The sequence below is a fragment of the Oncorhynchus masou genome, chromosome 11 (genome assembly GCF_036934945.1).
Source record: "Oncorhynchus masou masou isolate Uvic2021 chromosome 11, UVic_Omas_1.1, whole genome shotgun sequence".
Lineage (NCBI taxonomy): Eukaryota > Metazoa > Chordata > Actinopteri > Salmoniformes > Salmonidae > Oncorhynchus > Oncorhynchus masou.
This window is the reverse complement of record NC_088222.1, coordinates 14,209,438-14,221,218: the sequence shown is the minus strand read 5'-3', so window position 1 is coordinate 14,221,218 and position 11,781 is coordinate 14,209,438.

Below are 11,781 nucleotides of genomic sequence, written 5' to 3'. Positions count from 1 at the left end.
TACATATTGCACTACTTTTGAACAGAGCCCTATGGGTCAAAAGTAAGGAATAGGGTGCAATTTGGGATGCAGACAGAGGGGTTCATGCCCATGCTGCCTGCTTGGCCTGGATCCATGCCCAGGTCTGGGTTTGTTGGTGCAGAGCGCGGCCCAGCCACAACCCACTCTGGGGTTGCTATTGGCAGTCAGAGGAGAGAGAGGACTGGCCACCCTCACAGTCCCTCTCTCCTCCTTCATCAGACTGCATGTCAGCCACATGCATCCCCCTTAACCCAAATCCCCTATGGTCAGAGAGAGGTTTTCAGGACAGACCTGATTGGATGTACAGGAAGGCAGAAAAGAGGGGTCTATTATGCCATTCACTGTGTGCCATAGAGTCAACATGCTACATTCTATGCATGGCCACCAGAAAAACAATGTACTTTTTTGAAAACATTTCTAGATAAGACTAAAGCACTAGATGCAGAATGTTGATCAAATTCACCCTATATTTTTGAAGTAGCTTACTAAGTCAGCCAGAAAACCATGTGTGTTAACGATATAATGGAGATTATGTCTGTATACAGTGAGTTACCTCACTCTATCTAACTAAGGAGAGTTACAGGACCTCTCCTCTCCTTGCCCTCTGGCCCTCTGCCCCCCCAAACAGCAACGGGTAGAATATCCTCTCTCAAGCCTGAGACAATAGCCCTGAGTGGCAGCTTTCAATCAATCATTTTCTTTTTCAGATTTCCTTTTAACACGAGGCAATTGTTGCGCTGGTTAAAGACAAATGGTAGGCCAGGCACGGGGACGTGGTAGGTCTATAAGCCTGTTCTGTTGCAGCCGCAAGAAATAAAGGTGTCTATACAAATGCATAAAATGATGTTGTTTCATTAAGTTTGTCTCCCCTTGTCCTTTCACAATGTGGCAACGGCCATTCAGCGACATAAAGAAGCCTAAATATAGTGTTTAGAGTTGTTACACGGGTGGGCCTGGCTGGTAATTTAAACTTTTTCATTTTGCTTTTGTAATGTCATGTGTCTGCGGGGGTGATTGGCAGGCTCGAGTGGCCGCAGATTAAATGACTCCCGCGTTAATGAATAGAACGCTGATTGCAGGATCCCCGAGCCGCCAAATTACCGTGCTGCCACCCTGAGGTGTAATTACCGGACCCCTCGGCTCGTGGTATATTCATCGTTGCTGCTTTGCATATTGATCAACAACTTTAAAGCGCTGTAATTTACGGTGAACGAATGGTTGAGTAAAAAAAGGAGCATGTTACCTTTTCTGTCGGAAGTTGAAGGTGTGGACTGAGTAGCAGGCGCGACGCGTGCCACTGCCCCTCACAGTTTCCCACTGTAGTTCAGGATAGTATTTTAACAAACTATTTTTAAAGCAAAATTCAGCATTTGGAGGGATTTTAATTCAATTTCTTCTTAAATAAACTCACTATTTCAATTTTTGATTTTTAAATTTTAAATACAATTGTTCAATAAACGGGCTAAATAAATGTAGGCCCACTAGCCCTAAATATTTGCTAAATAATAATAATAATGAATAATAATAGTAATTCATTATCTTTGCATTCACTTTTTTATCCTGTTGCTCACTGCTAGTCCTGGTAAAATAGCATCACATTGCATCATATAGCATCATATAGCATCATGCAAAATGTTTTTGTTTTAATTAAAATAATGTATGTCTTTTCATTTGACAAAAACACACAAACACACACACACACACACACACACACACACACACACACACACACACACACACACACACACACACACACACACACACACACACACACACACACACACACGCGCATTGTCTCTGTTATCGTTCATTGTTATACTGAGTGGTTCTGTGATGACTCAAATTAACTCAGTATATTAGTCCATCTCTCTATTCAAGTGATGATTGCATTCATTGGCTTTTGTTCAAATCGTAGGTTATATACTGAACTACTGAGAATTCATCCAAAACGCAAAGTCATTTAAGTACTTCCAGGACAGGAGAAAGAGATGCAGTGTACATATGACAATGATACAATGGAGAAATGCATGTCCAGATAAAGATAAAGTGGTAAGCCTGCCTCTCAACACAAACAGACTACCACTACATTATCACTGGATCATATGACCGTATAATTATTGTCTTGTGTTTCTCTGTCTATGGCTCACAGTCGCACCCAATATCTAGCTACAGCATTTCCCCAAGAAGAATTCAATGTTGTTGATTATGGAAATAGTCTGGGGAACAAATTATGTTTTCATTTTGTCCTCTTATGAAATTTGTATTACTTTGTATTTGACATTTTTAGGCTACCATACTTGTTTCATACCAGTTGTGAGAAGGCTTGAGAAGGCTTGCCAGCTTGCTGTTCTAATGAGCTACGGATTGCTCATTGTTCTTGCAGAACTAATGTATGCTGTGTTTTGTGTACATTAGATTGAAAATCAATACTTTTTTAGTATCTTGATTATATATTATATGTATAACACTTCTTTATTGCTAATACTAGATTATGTATATGAGTCAATTTTGTTTGCAGTAAAATAACTGAGTGATGATGGGGATTGTTTGTTTGCAGTAAAATAACTGAGTGATCCACATGATGGGGATTGTTTGTTTGCAGTAAAATAACTGAGTGATGATGGGGATTGTTTGTTTGCAGTATAATAACTGAGTGATGATGGGGATTGTTTGTTTGCAGTAAAATAACTGAGTGATGATGGGGATTGTTTGTTTGCAGTTAAATAACTGAGTGATGATGGGGATTGTTTGTTTGCAGTTAAAATAACTGAGTGATGATGGGGATTGTTTGTTTGCAGTAAAATAACTGAGTGATGATGGGGATTGTTTGTTTGCAGTAAAATAACTGAGTGATCCACATGATGGGGATTGTTTGTTTGCAGTAAAATAACTGAGTGATGATGGGGATTGTTTGTTTGCAGTATAAATAACTGAGTGATGATGGGGATTGTTTGTTTGCAGTATAATAACTGAGTGATGATGGGGATTGTTTGTTTGCAGTAAAATAACTGAGTGATGATGGGGATTGCATTGTATTTGTGACCACAGACACAGGTCATGTCCACACCTGTCCAATCTCCTTTACTAACCCTAAAACCACGCTAGTGTCTACCTGCTGTTTGGGGACTATTGCTACAGTCCAAAGCTGGAATTGTTTAAGGGGTTGTGTTAAGATGAGATACAACACTGATAAGTTCCCCTCTGCTTTGCTTTGCTGTCTGGGGCTTCAGGCTGGCTTTCTGTACAGCGCGTTGTGACATCTGCTAATGTAAAATAACTGGTTTTATAAGTGATTTCATTTGTTGTAAAAAAAAAAAAACATTTTAGAAAGAGGCTGGTTCCTGTCCTTCAGTGTTAAAGAAATAACTGTCATTTTTAGTCACTTAATGTGTAGGATCAGACATTGTATTGCTTTTATTCATATCCTCCTGCAATTCAGCATATTCCTTCAAGTTGATAGCAGAGTTTGTTTGCAAATAACGTCCAGAAGTGTTAGGTGACCCTGCTTAGTGGAACTGTTTCTGGTTCTTTAAAACCAGTTCTTTCTGTAAATGTCTGAGGTTCTGAAGTTCTGTATTTTGGGTAAGTACATTAGGGGTACAAGGCTGGTTATGTGGTGTAGAATACTGTAGCAGCATATGGGGACACACACACACACACACACACAACTGACACACCACACACACACACACACACACACACAAAATAACACACACACACACACACACACACACACTAATCCCTCATAATGTGATGTGTGAGTGACACCTTTCCTTTACACAATATAAATACCCTTTCATATTCAAAACTGAGTGTAATCCCTTAGTTTATTTTAATAGAAATTACATAAACTATGCCAAAACCATGTGTTTGTAGAGTCTAAATAAGGGTGATGTATGGGGATTGTTTGTCTCTGTAGGGGTCTCTGTAGAGGTCTCTGTAGAGGTCTCTGTAGGTCTCTGTACGGGTCTCTGTAGAGGTCTCTGTAGAGGTCTCTGTAAGGGTCTCTGTAGAGGTCTCTGTAAGGGTCTCTGTAGAGGTCTCTGTAGGGTCTCTGTAGGGGTCTCTGTAGAGGTCTCTGTAGGGGTCTCTGTAGGTCTCTGAACAGGGGTCTCTGTAGAGGTCTCTGTAAGGGTCTCTGTAGAGGTCTCTGTATAATCTCTGTAGAGGTCTCTGTAGGGGTCTCTGTAGAGGTCTCTGTAAGGGTCTCTGTAGAGGTCTCTGTAGGGGTCTCTGTAGAAGTCTCTGTTAGGGTCTCTGTATAGGTCTCTGTAAGAGCCTCTGTAGGGTCTCTGTAGAGGTCTCTGTAAGGGGCTCTGTAGAGGTCTCTGTAATGGGTCTCTGTAGAGGTCTCTGTAACACTCTGTAGAAGTCTCTGTAGGGGTCTCTGTAGGGTTCTCTGTAGGGGTCTCTGTAGAGGTCTCTGTAGAGGTCTCTGTAAAAAGGGTCTCTGTAGAAGTCTCTGTAGGGGTCTCTGTAGGGGTCTCTGTAGAGGTCTCTGTAGGAGTCTCTGTAGGGGTCTCTGTAGAGGTCTCTGTAGGGGTCTCTGTAGAGGTCTCTGTAGGGGTCTCTGTAGAGGTCTCTGTAGAGGTCTCTGTAGGGGTCTCTGTTAGGGTCTTTGTAGAAGTCTCTGTAGAGGTCTCTGTAGGGGTCTCTGTAGAGGTCTCTGTAGAGGTCTCTGTAGGGGTCTCTGTAGGGGTCTCTGTAGAAGTCTCTGTAGGAGTCTCTGTAGGGGTCTCTGTAGAGGTCTCTGTAGGAGTCTCTGTAGAGGTCTCTGTAAGGGTCTCTGTAGAGGTCTCTGTAAGGGCCTCTGTAGAGGTCTCTGTAAGGGTCTCTGTAGAGGTCTCTGTAGGGGTCTCTGTAGAGGTCTCTGTAAGGGTCTCTGTAGAGGTCTCTGTAGGGGTCTCTGTAAGGTCTCTGTAAGAGTCTCTGTAAGGGTCTCTTTAGAGGTCTCTGTAGAGGTCTCTGTAAGGGTCTCTGTAGAGGTCTCTGTAGAGGTCTCTGTAGGGGTCTCTGTAGAGGTCTCTGTAGGGGTCTCTGTAGAGGTCTCTGTAGGGGTCTCTGCAGGGGTCTCTGTAAGGGTCTCTGTAGAGGTCTCTGTAAGGGTCTCTGTAGAGGTCTCTGTAGGGGTCTCTGTAGAGGTCTCTGTAGGGGTCTCTGTAAGGTCTCTGTAAGGGTCTCTGTAGAAGTCTCTGTAGGGGTCTCTGTAGGGTTCTCTGTAGGGGTCTCTGTAGAGGTCTCTGTAGGGGTCTCTGCAGGGGTCTCTGTAAGGGTCTCTGTAGAGGTCTCTGTAAGGGTCTCTGTAGGGTCTCTGTAAGGGTCTCTGTAGAGGTCTCTGTACGGGTCTCTGTAGAGGTCTCTGTAAGGGTCTCTGTAGAAGTCTCTGTAGGGGTCTCTGTAGGGTTCTCTGTAGGGGTCTCTGTAGAGGTCTCTGTAGAGGTCTCTGTAAGGGTCTCTGTAGAAGTCTCTGTAGAGGTCTCTGTAAGGGTCTCTGTAGAGGTCTCTGTAGGGGTCTCTGTAGAGGTCTCTGTAAGAGTCTCTGTAAGGGTCTCTTTAGAGGTCTCTGTAGAGGTCTCTGTAAGGGTCTCTGTAGAGGTCTCTGTAGAGGTCTCTGTAGGGGTCTCTGTAGAGGTCTCTGTAGGGGTCTCTGTAGAGGTCTCTGTAGGGGTCTCTGTAGGGGTCTCTGTAAGGGTCTCTGTAGAGGTCTCTGTAAGGGTCTCTGTAGAGGTCTCTGTAGGGGTCTCTGTAGAGGTCTCTGTAGGGGTCTCTGTAGAGGTCTCTGTAGGGGTCTCTGCAGGGGTCTCTGTAGGGTCTCTGTAGAAGTCTCTGTAGGGGTCTCTGTAGGGGTCTCTGTAGAGGTCTCTGTAGGAGTCTCTGTAGGGGTCTCTGTAGAGGTCTCTGTAGGGGTCTCTGTAGAGGCCTCTGTAGGGGTCTCTGTAGAGGTCTCTGTAGAGGTCTCTGTAGGGGTCTCTGTAGGGGTCTTTGTAGAAGTCTCTGTAGAGGTCTCTGTAGGGGTCTCTGTGAGATAATCTCTGTAGAGGTCTCTGTAGGGGTCTCTGTAGGGGTCTCTGTAGAAGTCTCTGTAGGAGTCTCTGTAGGGGTCTCTGTTGACTGTCTCTGTTAGGGGTCTCTGTACAAACTGGTCTCTGTGGGATGTCTCTGTAGGGGTCTCTGTACTGGTCTCTGGAGAGGTCTCTGTTACTGGCCTCTGTTGGAGATGTCTCTGTTAGGGTCTCTGTAGAGGTCTCTGTAGGGGTCTCTGTAGATGTCTCTGTGGGGTCTCTGTTACTGGTCTCTGTAGGGGTCTCTGTAGAGGTCTCTGTACTGCCCTCTGTAGAGGTCTCTGTACTGGTCTCTGTAGGGGTCTCTGTTAGGTCTCTGTAGGGGTCTCTGTAGAGGTCTCTGTAGGGGTCTCTGCAGGGGTCTCTGTTACTGTCTCTGTAGAGGTCTCTGTAAGGGTCTCTGTAGAGGTCTCTGTACTCTCTGTAAATGTCTCTGTAGGGGTCTCTGTAGAGGTCTCTGTTGGGGTCTCTGCAGGGGTCTCTGTAAGGGTCTCTGTAGAGGGTCTCTGTAGAGGTCTCTGTAGGGGTCTCTGTAGAGTCTACTGCCCTCTCTGTAGAGGTCTCTGTAGGGGATCTGTACTACCCTCTCTGTAGAGGTCTCTGTTACTGCCCTCTCTGTAGAAGTCTCTGTAGGGGTCTCTGGAGAGGTCTTGTTACTGGTCTCTGGAGATGGTCTCTGTAGGGGTCTTTGTTACTGAAGTCTCTGGAGAGGTCTCTGTTACTGCCTCTGTAGAGGTCTCTGTAGAGGTCTCTGTAGGGGTCTCTGTGGGATGTCTCTGTTACTGCCCTCTCTGTAGGAGTCTCTGTACTGGGGTCTCTGGAGAGGTCTCTGTAGGGGTCTCTGTAGATGTCTCTGTAGGGGTCTCTGTAGGGGTCTCTGTTACTGTCTCTGTAGATGTCTCTGTTAGGGCCTCTGTTGAGATCTCTGTAAGGGTCTCTGTAGAGGTCTCTGTACTGGTCTCTGTAGATCTCTGTAAGGGTCTCTGTAGGAGGTCTCTGTAGGGGTCTCTTGGAGAGGTCTCTGTACTGCCCTCTGTGGAAGGGTCTCTTTAGAGGTCTCTGTAGAGGTCTCTGTAAGGGTCTCTGTAGAGGTCTCTGTAGAGGTCTCTGTGGGGTCTCTGTAGAGGTCTCTGTGGAGATCTCTGTACTGTCTCTGTAGGGGATGTGCAGGGGTCTCTGTAAGGGTCTCTGGAGATGTCTCTGTAAGGGTCTCTGTAGATGTCTCTGTAGGGGTCTCTGTAAAGGTCTCTGTAGGGGTCTCTGTAGAGGTCTCTGTAGGGGTCTCTGGAGGGGTCTCTGTAAGGGTCTCTGTAAGATGTCTCTGTAGAGGTCTCTGTAGGAGGTCTCTGTAGAGGTCTCTGGAGAGGGTCTCTGTGGAGGTCTCTGTAGATGTCTCTGTAGAGGTCTCTGTCCCTCTCTTCTTGGAGGTCTCTGTAAGGGTCTCTCTTGGAGAAGTCTCTGTAGGGGTCTCTGTTAGCCCTCTCTGTGAGACGTCTCTGTACTGGTCTCTGTAGAGGTCTCTGTAGAGGTCTCTGTACTGCCCTCTCTGTGGAGGTCTCTGTAAGGGTCTCTGTAGAGGTCTCTGTAGGGGTCTCTGTAGAGGTCTCTGGAGAGGTCTCTGTAAGGGTCTCTGTAGAAGTCTCTGTAGGGGTCTCTGTACTGTTCTCTGTAGGGATCTCTGTAACTGTCTCTGTAGAGATGTAGGGGTCTCTGTAGAGCCCTCTCTTGTAGATGTCTCTGTTACTGGTCTCTCTTGGAGATGTCTCTGTGCCCTCTCTGTGGAGATGTAGGGGTCTCTGCCCTCTCTTGGAGAGGGTCTCTGTTACTGCCCTCTCTGGAGACGTCTCTGTAGAGGTCTCTGTAGGGGTCTTGTTACTAGGGGTCTCTGTAGAGGTCTCTGTTACTGGTCTCTGCAGGGGTCTGCTGGAGACATAGCTGTAAGGGTATCTGTAGAGGTCTCTGTAAGGGTCTCTGTTAGAGGTCTCTGTAGAGGTCTTTGTAGGGTCTTGTTAGAGGTCTCTGTAGAGGTCTCTGTACTGGTCTCTGTTGAGGTCTCTGTAAGGGTCTCTGTAGAGATCTCTGTAGGGGTCTCTGTTAGAGGTCTCTTAGAGATGTCTGTAAGGGTCTCTTAGAAGTCTCTGTACTGCCCTCTCTGTGGAGGTCTCTGTAGGATTCTCTGTAGAGGGCTCTGTAGAGGTCTCTGCCCTCTCTGTAGAAGTCTCTGTAGGGGTCTACTGTAGGGGTCTCTGTAGAGGTCTCTGTAGGGGTCTCTGTAGGGGTCTCTGGAGATGTAGCTTGTTACTGCCCTCTCTGGAGATGTCTCTGTTACTGCAGGGGTCTCTTGGGGATGTAGGGGTCTCTATAGCCCTCTCTTGGAGATGTCTCTGTAGAGCCCTCTCTGTGGGGACTCTGTAGAGGTCTCTGTAAGCCCTCTCTGTAGACCTGAGATTGTACTGTCTCTGTAGAGGTCTCTGTAAGGGCCCTCTCTGTAGGGGTCTCTGCAGGGGTCTCTGTGGAGTCTTTATAGGTGTCTGTCCCTCTGCTGATATAATCATGCTTGTTTACTGCCCTCTCTTGGAGATGTAGCTTGTTACTGCCCTCTCTTTGAGATGTAGCATGTTACTGCCCTCTCTTGGAGATGTAGCTTGTTACTGCCCTCTCTTGGAGATGTAGCTTGTTACTGCCCTCTCTTGGAGATGAACTGCCCTCTCTTGGAGACGTAGCTTGTTACTGCCCTCTCTTGGAGACATAGCTTGTTACTCCCCTCTCTTGGAGATGTAGCTTGTTACTGCCCTCTCTTGGAGATGAACTGCCCTCTCTTGGAGATGTAGCTTGTTACTGCCCTCTCTTGGAGATGTAGCTTGTTAATGCCCTCTCTTGGAGATGAACTGCCCTCTCTTGGAGACATAGCTTGTTACTGCCCTCTCTTGGAGACGTAGCTTGTTACTGCCCTCTCTTGGAGATGTAGCTTGTTACTGCCCTCTCTTGGAGAAGTAGCTTGTTACTGCCCTCTCTTGGAGATGTAGCTTGTTAATGCCCTCTCTTGGAGATGAACTGCCCTCTCTTGGAGATTGTACTGCCCTCTCTTGGAGACGTAGCTTGTTACTGCCCTCTCTTGGAGATGTACTGCCCTCTCTTGGAGATGTAGCGTGCTACTGCCCTCTCTTGGAGGTGTAACGGGCTACTGCCCTCTCTTGGAGACGTAGCTTGTTACTGCCCTCTCTTGGAGATGTGGTGAATGCCAGTGCTGCAGTCTTGAAGAACTGGCTTATGCTATGTCAGGTTTGCCCAATTCCAGTCCTGGAGGGATGAAACACTTCTGCTTTTTGTTTCTACCTGGTAGTTAATTGCAGACACCCGGTGTCCCATGTCTGGTCCCTGATTAGAAGGTGAGGAAGAAAACCAGAAGCTTTTCGTCCCTCCAAGACTGGAATTGTGCAGCCCTGTGTTATATCCTCCATAGTGGAGCCTTTTTCACTAGCTGGCAACAGTTACCTTTCGAATATGGCAACTGCATTGTGTCACTAAGACTTCAATATTACTTGTATATTTTCTTTGTCAGACCTAATATCTATTTGTCAGACCTAATATCTCTTTGTCAGACCTAAATGTTCAGAACATGTAGTAACCATCGTAAGCCACAAGGTGGCAACAATACCTTGCGGGTAGTAAAAAAGTCTCTAAACTTCTGGCTGTCATTGGATATTCCTTAAATGGTTGCCAAACAAAAGCCCTATACAGAGGATTATTCACTGACGATAGTCAAATCATAAACCAATGGAGGATGTATTCGTAATCTCACCAATGCAAATGATGTAAACATCATAAAAGGTATTTTCTGCCATCCTTTACAAAATATGATAGAAATGGAAGTTAACTTTCAAAGCTTGTACAACAATGACTGTGTGGTGTTTAACCTGAATGTTCTTCTCAAAGTGTGTAACATATGTTATTCAAAAAAAAGAGTGACAGGTGCACTTTACCACTGAACCGCAACAACGCTTCAGGCTAGATACAGTATTTGCATGGTTCACCTCCTGTGGACGCTGTACAGTAGGATGCAAAACATTCACCAATGACCGGACAATGTGACTAGTATATATCTGAGACAGAATATCTCACTCTCCTTTTTTACTTATTTTTTCTCCTCCACTGTATACTCTGTCCTCTTTTAACCAGCGTGTTGAAAACAACTGTCTATATAGGACAACATTTACGTTGTCTGCAGTGAAACTCGTAGAGCAGGATTTAACTGACAGACCAAAGACTAGTTAGTGACAGGATATTATTTCATCTACTACACATCTTGAGGCAAAATGGCTGCTGTACCTGCTCCACATGTGTTGTCTTGTTACTTATTCACACTACTCTGTTGAACAAAGGAAGGAGGGAGAAAGGAAAACCACACCAGAGCAACATTAATCACATCAATCATCAGGCAGTTTACAGAGAGGCGTCAGGTTGACAAGACGGTCAACAGTACTTGAATATTTGAGATAAATGTCTTCAGGATACAGATTTTTACAACACTACATGATACTGCATGTCTTTGTGTCCCCTCTATTTCGCTCTATGATGCTATTTCATAGTATGTATGGACTAACACCGTATGAAGAAGTAATAACAGTGCATTGAGGCCAAGCTCAGTACTAGCCTCTGTGGACCCTCAGGAAGCGAACCTGCTGAGACCTGTTGGAGGGAGATATTGTGGTTATGGCGGCAGGAAGTCAGGAAGTCATCAAGTTGGGATGGACCTTACTTTAGAGCAGGTGTGTTGGCTGTGATCAACCTGATTAATGTCACAGAGAGATTGGGGGGGGTGGGGGGGACACACAGTTTACAAGAGTAAGACAGACTTATAGCAAGAACAGGAAATCCACAGTGTCTCTCTCTCTCTCTCTCTCTCTCTTCTCTCTCTCTCTCTCTCTCTCTCTCTCTCTCTCTCTCTCTCTCTCTCTCTCTCGTGTCTCTCTTTCTCTCTCTCTCTCTCTCTCTCTCTCTCTCTCTCTCTCTCTCTCTCTCTCTCTCTCTCTCTCTCTCTCTCTCTCTCTCTCTCTCTCTCTCTCTCTCTCTCTCTCTTTCTCTCTCTCTCTTTCTCTCTCTCTCTCTCTCTCTCTCTTTCTCTCTCTCTCTCTTTCTCTCTCTCTTTTTCTCTCTCTCTCTCTTTTTCTCTCTCTCTCTCTCTCTCTCTTCTCTCGCTTGCTCTCTCAAACGTTGTTGTGTTACAATTTTTAGCACTGCCTCAGACCCCTTGACTTTTTCCACATTTTGTTATGTTACAGCCTTATTCTAAAATGTGTAAAATAGATGTTTTCCCCTCATCAATCTACACACAATAAATACCCCATAATGAAAAAGCAAAAACAGGTTTTTATCATTTTTGGTAAATTTATAAAAAAAAATGTTTTTATCCAGACCCTTTACTCAGTAATTTGTTGAAGCACCTTTGGCAGCGATTACAGCCTCGAGTCTTCTTGGGTATGACGCTACAAGCCTGGCACACCTGAATTTAGGGAGTTTCTCCCATTCTTCTTTGCAGATTCTCTCAAGCTCTGACAGCTTGGATAGGGAGCATCGCTGCACAGCTATTTTAAGATCTCTCAAGAGATGTTCGATCGGGTTCAAGTCTGGGCTCTGGCTGGGCCACTCAAAGACATTCAGAGACTTGTCCCGAAACCATTCCTGCGTTGTCTTGGCT